General features: G+C 53.2%; 1 protein-coding gene across 2 annotated transcripts in view; it reads right to left on the minus strand.

The window, feature by feature from the left end:
* The window catches only part of MAP3K14 (mitogen-activated protein kinase kinase kinase 14), a 43,881-nt gene extending 38,828 nt beyond the window's left edge, over positions 1-5,053 (minus strand). Inside the window, exon 1 of one of the 2 annotated variants that reach the window (XM_040497862.1) lies at positions 4,951-5,053. The gene's annotated coding sequence lies outside the window, so the exon portion shown is untranslated. The remainder of the gene's footprint in view (positions 1-4,950) is intronic. The other variant, XM_040497863.1, reaches the window with a different exon arrangement.
* Positions 5,054-5,676: the final 623 nt, after the last annotated feature.

Below are 5,676 nucleotides of genomic sequence, written 5' to 3' on the forward strand. Positions count from 1 at the left end.
ACATATATACCCTTTTTTTTTTTTTTTTTTTTTAGTAATCTCTACACCCAACGAGGGGCTCGAACTCATGACCCCAAGATCGAGAGTCGCACGCTCTTCCGACGGACCCGGCCAGGTGCCCCGTGGCAGAGAGCTTCTCTGACAAGGTCTGCTCAAGACTTCCTCTGCGACTGTGCCGGGGAATAAGTCGCCTGTCACCTACACCCCTGCACGGTGACTCACCTTCTGGAGAAAGTGCTCTGCTCACCTAAGCAAAGCTGCCTGGAAAATGACTAAGGCACCTATCAAATGCACTCTGTGGGGCCGACCAGTTAGTGAGCCGGGTCCAGACACGCTGCCTCTCACCTCCGGCCTGAAGTCAAGTGTGGGGCTACCACTCCGGGCCTGATGGTTTCATTTTCATCTGAACTGAGCTCCACATGAGGCTTGACATCCGGTGATCTATTTTTTCTAAAAACTAGGTTCACTTTAGAAATGACTCTGGCCATGAAGGCAGCTTCCCCAAGAGAAAACAAAATGTTATTTAAAGGGAACGTCAGCCTGGTGGGAGCCTATATTTTTGTTTTGTATCAAGAAGAGGAAAAAAGAATTTAAAATGTAACGTGAAACTTTTTTCCACCTTGAGTGACTTCTCATTCTTTAAATATTTATTTATTTCGAGAGGGAGAAAAAGCATGAACCGGGGAGGGGCAGAGACAGAGAGGGAGAGAGAGAGAATCCCAAGCAGGCTCCGAGATGTCAGTGCAGAGCCGGACACGGGGCTCGATCTCACCAACCGTGGGATCATGAGCCGAAACCAAGAGTTGGACGCTTAACCGACTGACCCAACCCAGGCGCCCTCTTTCTTCAGAACCAAAATTTCCCTTTGAGTCCCTCAAACAGAGAACAAGTCCTTGTTGACTTATATTCTATACGGCATTTTCCTACTTTTCATCTCCAGAGTTAAGGCGGGGACCCGCTGCACCACATGGGCGACACAAGGGAAGCCTAGAAAGAAAGGCCCAGCCCTGCTTCTGGCTCAGAGTCCTGGGAGGGTCGAGGCTGGCCTAGGTCTAGGATCCCCCACTCTGATCGGGCAGAGCCTGGGCCTCTGTAGGCTCCTTTGGAGGGTGGTGAGGACAGTATCTAGTGTAAGATGGGGAGAACGTGACAGCTAACACCTCTGCCCAGAAGAAACATCCCCCGGAGGTCCTACTGAGAAAATGACTCTGCCCTATCAGGCAGTCTGACCCTTCTTGACATCATCTTCCAGAAGAAAAGGCAGCTACCACTACTGCGAAGCCACTGTGTCCTGCGGCTTATTACGTGCCAGGCACGGAGCTCAGCACTTTGCACAGATGCTCTCATTTTCCACTCAAAACAACCCCGTGAAGTATTTCTGATCCCAGGTATAGATGAGGCACCCAGTGCTTGGAGAAGCGAAGTGATTTGCCTGAGTCACACGGGCAGACCGTGGCAGAGCTGGACCTGACCCAGGTCTGTCTGACATGACAGCCCCAACCCCCACATGTGACCCCGGAGACACCACCAGACTTGCTCTATTGCTCGGGCCAAATCACCTGACCACTCGGCCCTAATTTCTGCCATCTGCAAAATGAAGACAAGTAGACTCGTCCAGAGAACGTGCTAGTCCTCGGTCAGCCTTTTAGTAACAAGCAATTGTGAATAACCAATGCCACTCGATCGCTGTCAACGACACTCATTACTGTTTTAGCATAAACAGAGAAACACAGCAGCTACCCGACCCCGGTGTAGTCACATTCAAAATTGGCATGTTTGGGGGGGGGGGGGAACCCAACTTATCCTTTCATGAGTAAGTTAGTAGAAAAAGCAGTGAAACAGATGTTAAGAAACGTGTGTTTAGCTTCTGGGCATGACGGTGCTCTCCTGAAGAATCTTGTGTGCCCTATTTCTCCTTAGGAGGCTTCCCTTTCCTGATCTTCGGCCCTGCCTTTCTTGACAAAGTAGAAGTATTAAAAAAAGTACAAAAAAATGGCTACAACGTGCCATTACTCTTCATGCCATATAATTTTAAGGGATTTGTATCAGGAGGAGAAGCGATTAAAAGCCATAAGACAGCAAGCCGGGAGGAGGATCCGTTCAACTAGAACACAAAGAAGGACACACAGGCCACCGAAGGGAAAACGGCTTTTCTCCGTAGTGCCACTCAGGTGTGGAAGACAAGCCCCGAACTAACGACCGTCCGCCCAACGTACGTCGGTGTCTCACTCAGCTCGACTGAAATGTTCTACTACCCAAGTTGCCCTATGTTTAGCCTTCTATTTCTGATATACTGCTTTCAACATTTCAGTCAGCACCACCAAGTAAATGCATAAGCCTTCACACGTGCATCACTTCTAACGCTCGCTCCACCCCCTTGAGAGGGCCCAGCCTCCACTCCTTTCCCTCCGAGTCGAGTTGCGGTGTGGTGTGCACAGGCCAGAGGGCCCGGCCTATCCTTTGAGTTCCCCAAATCCACGGACACGGAAGGGTCTCCCTTCCCGCCAATTTCACACCGGTGCCATCAAAAGTGCCCATTGTGCTCAGATGTTTCCAGTTTAACTGAAATACTAAAATGGGGCAAACAGGAAGCATCAGACACAACTGCGGTAGTGACTTATTAATCACGAAAGCAGAATTTTAGTTGCATTTTAACCTTTTGCCAGGAAAAAAAAAAAACAGCTTTGAGATGATGGAAGCCTTTGGTACAAACAAGCTGCCTATGAGAGTATCAAGCTGACTTATACTTTTCACGTAGGACTGAATTTGCTTCCACGATTTCTTAACTATCCTCCCGGAAAGAACATCTGTCAAGCCAACTGATATGAATCTGTCAGCTCTTCATCAAGGCAGGCAGACCTGTTCGAAAAGCTCGTGTGCTGTCCGCGGAGACAGGAAAAAAAATAGGAAATGAAAAGTGACTTCACAGGCCAAAGTGATAGAGCCCTCTTAAGGGGGTGCCAACAACGAAGAAAACAATGCTGGATGAAGCTCTGTCTTTCCCATCTCTACAGATCTCTCATCAGACCTTGGTCGGGATGAACTGTTATCATGAACCAAAAGGATCACAACAGTTGCCCGGAGTTGGACAACCAATCAGGGCCCAACCTGATATATAAACACTCCAAGCAGATCACAAAGGAGTCAGTGTTCAACAGGAGAACCAAAATGAGGAACCAAACCTCCATCTGTTGAGGCGAAACGGCCAACCAGACATTTTTGTTTAATAGATGAAGGCTCATTTGGCAGGGTCTCTGTCTGTGGTGCCGCTCCCACAAACCCTAACAGACAATACCAGGGGCAAAAAACCCCCTTCAGAACGGCTCCTTATAATCTGAATGCAGTCAGAAGATGATCTAAAGGTTGGCAGCTTGTTGCTGTCTGATTTTACAAAAGTGTTGGAACATACACCTGGGTCCGTATTTCTAAAGTTGCTTTTATTTTGAGACCTTCTGAGAAGTTCACCACACCCTTCAAAATAAATGAGGATGTCTTAAAGGTGTCAGAGAGAGGTCTGGCATCACCACACCCAAGGAACTGACTTTGACATCACTTAAAAAACACCAACAGTAAATCCGAATACATTGGAAGCAAGCCAAGCACCTGTCCTCTCACGGCAAGAGCATAAATACCACGCCAGACCTCTCCCTTCTTCCTGCAACCAAGTCCCATAATGTGGTCCTGGTCCAGGGCAAGGAACCCTGGTAAGACTCCAGTGGCCCAGGCCTCTCACCCTGAGTCCCGGCTAGAACGCATTAGGCAAAATATATTACAACCCACCCACCCCCACCCGCCCCAGGTGCCTCACCTATGAAACAGGACAATACCGTCTATATCTTCTTGCAGATGTCTGAAGGAAAATGGAGGTTACAGGTATGAAGACACTAAGTAAAAGACACATCACTAATGTTAAGATACTATCTCCCTCTAATCTTTCAGAGACTGTGTTTCTAGTCAAGCGGTTTTCAACATTTTTCCTGGAATGAACTTCAGACTGCTCGTCTGTAGCGGGCCCCATTTCTCACCGTTTAACTTCGTTGGCTTAGACTCCTTAATCAAGCCACTGGTGTTCACCGCCTCCAGTTAAAAATAATCCTGCCACTTCTACTCCTGATTTCTGTACCTTTTCTCTGCTTATCCTCTGCTCCCCACACTACTTCCCCAGCACACCGTTCAAGACCGAAAGCAACAGTTTTAACTCTATTAGAAGTTGCCCAGCACCAAGGAGGCTTCTGGGCAGGTGAGACTGCACTCTACAAGCGGCCTCTCTCCACCTGGTGCCTGGTGGGCTTCCAAGATGGGAACATTATACGGGACCCGGATAAAGTCCTGAGCGTAGCGGACAAAAGAATCACAGAAGGGTCAGGGTGAGAAAGGATGCCGAGAGTGGCCAGCATTGCCCCACCGGGTGCCAAGCGCAAGCTCCGCTCCTTCTCCCCGCTTCGGGGTGTGACCCGAGAACTTCCCAAGGGAAGGCCGAGGGTTTCACGGCCACAGCAGGTGAGAGGACGCACAGATCCGGGGCGCTTGTGCATCCGCCACCTTCCGTCCCGAGCCGAGGCGAACCCCCACCCTGCGGGCACCCAGGGAGAAGAGTAGGAGGGGCGGGCTTGGCGGCAGGGGAGGCTGAGCGCGGGGGCAATGGGGGCGTTGCGTTGGGGAAGGGGAAGCAGGGCGCCCCTATGCGCGCTCTCGGGGAGCGTGCGGCCTGCGGGGGTGCGAGACGAGCGCAGCGTGCGACCGTGGCCCTGGCAGCGTGGTGCGAAGCGAGCGCCGGCGGCCGGCCGCCGGGGGCTCGCGCGCGAGTGGATCCGACCGTCCGCGCCGCGGACCCCCACCATTCCGGGCGGCGGGCCAGGTCGCGGCCCGACCCCGGGCTGTGGGGCGATTCTTCCCCGCCGTTCCCTCGGCGCCCCGCTCGGGGTCCCGGGATCCCGTTCCGTCACCTACCGGCTGAGCGCCGATCTCCCCAACCAGCGAGTGTCGCGCTCCCCTCGCCCGCGGTCTCCCGCCGTCGGCCGCCGACCGCTGTGCTCCGGGACCACGGTCTCCCCGCCCCGGCCTCGGGCCCCGCCCCCCGCCACCGCCTCGGGCCCCTCCCCCCCTCCACCTCCTTCCAGGCCGCCCCCGGGGCCACGCCTCCCCCGGCGGCTGCAGATTTGTCCTGCTTCGCGCCTCCTTGCTTTGGCCGCACCTCCGCCTTTGGCCCCGCCCATTCCTCCAGTCTAACCAATGAGACGTCTCGCCCCGTCATACGGCCCCCTAGCAACGATTGGCTAACAAGGCCCTGTTTCCAGAAATGGGCACTATTTCCGGACGGTGTTTATAGAGCAGAGATTGCCAGGCGGACAGATTGACAGAAGGCGGAGGCGGCCGGGGTGTTGGTGCAGCCGCACATGCGCGCTGGGCTTCTGGCAGTCTTTTTACGGGTTGCGTGCTTCTGGACGTTACGGGAAGGAAGGGCGAGTGTGCGCATGCGTGGGCCCTAGGCCTCGGACTAAGGTTACCTTGGAGACGACGAGGCGCTCCTGCTCCTGGGTCTGGTTCTGCTTCCTCTTTGCAATTAGCCTCGGTGTAGTGGTTGGGCGGGGGGAGCGGGGAGGAGTAGAAACACTTTTATTGAGCACTTACTGTGTGCCCCGCGCTGTAGACTCCCTGAGGACCAGTAAGACAGGT

This window comes from Herpailurus yagouaroundi, unplaced genomic scaffold (genome assembly GCF_014898765.1).
Source record: "Herpailurus yagouaroundi ecotype Mexico unplaced genomic scaffold, PumYag 189, whole genome shotgun sequence".
NCBI classification, from domain to species: Eukaryota; Metazoa; Chordata; class Mammalia; order Carnivora; family Felidae; genus Herpailurus; species Herpailurus yagouaroundi.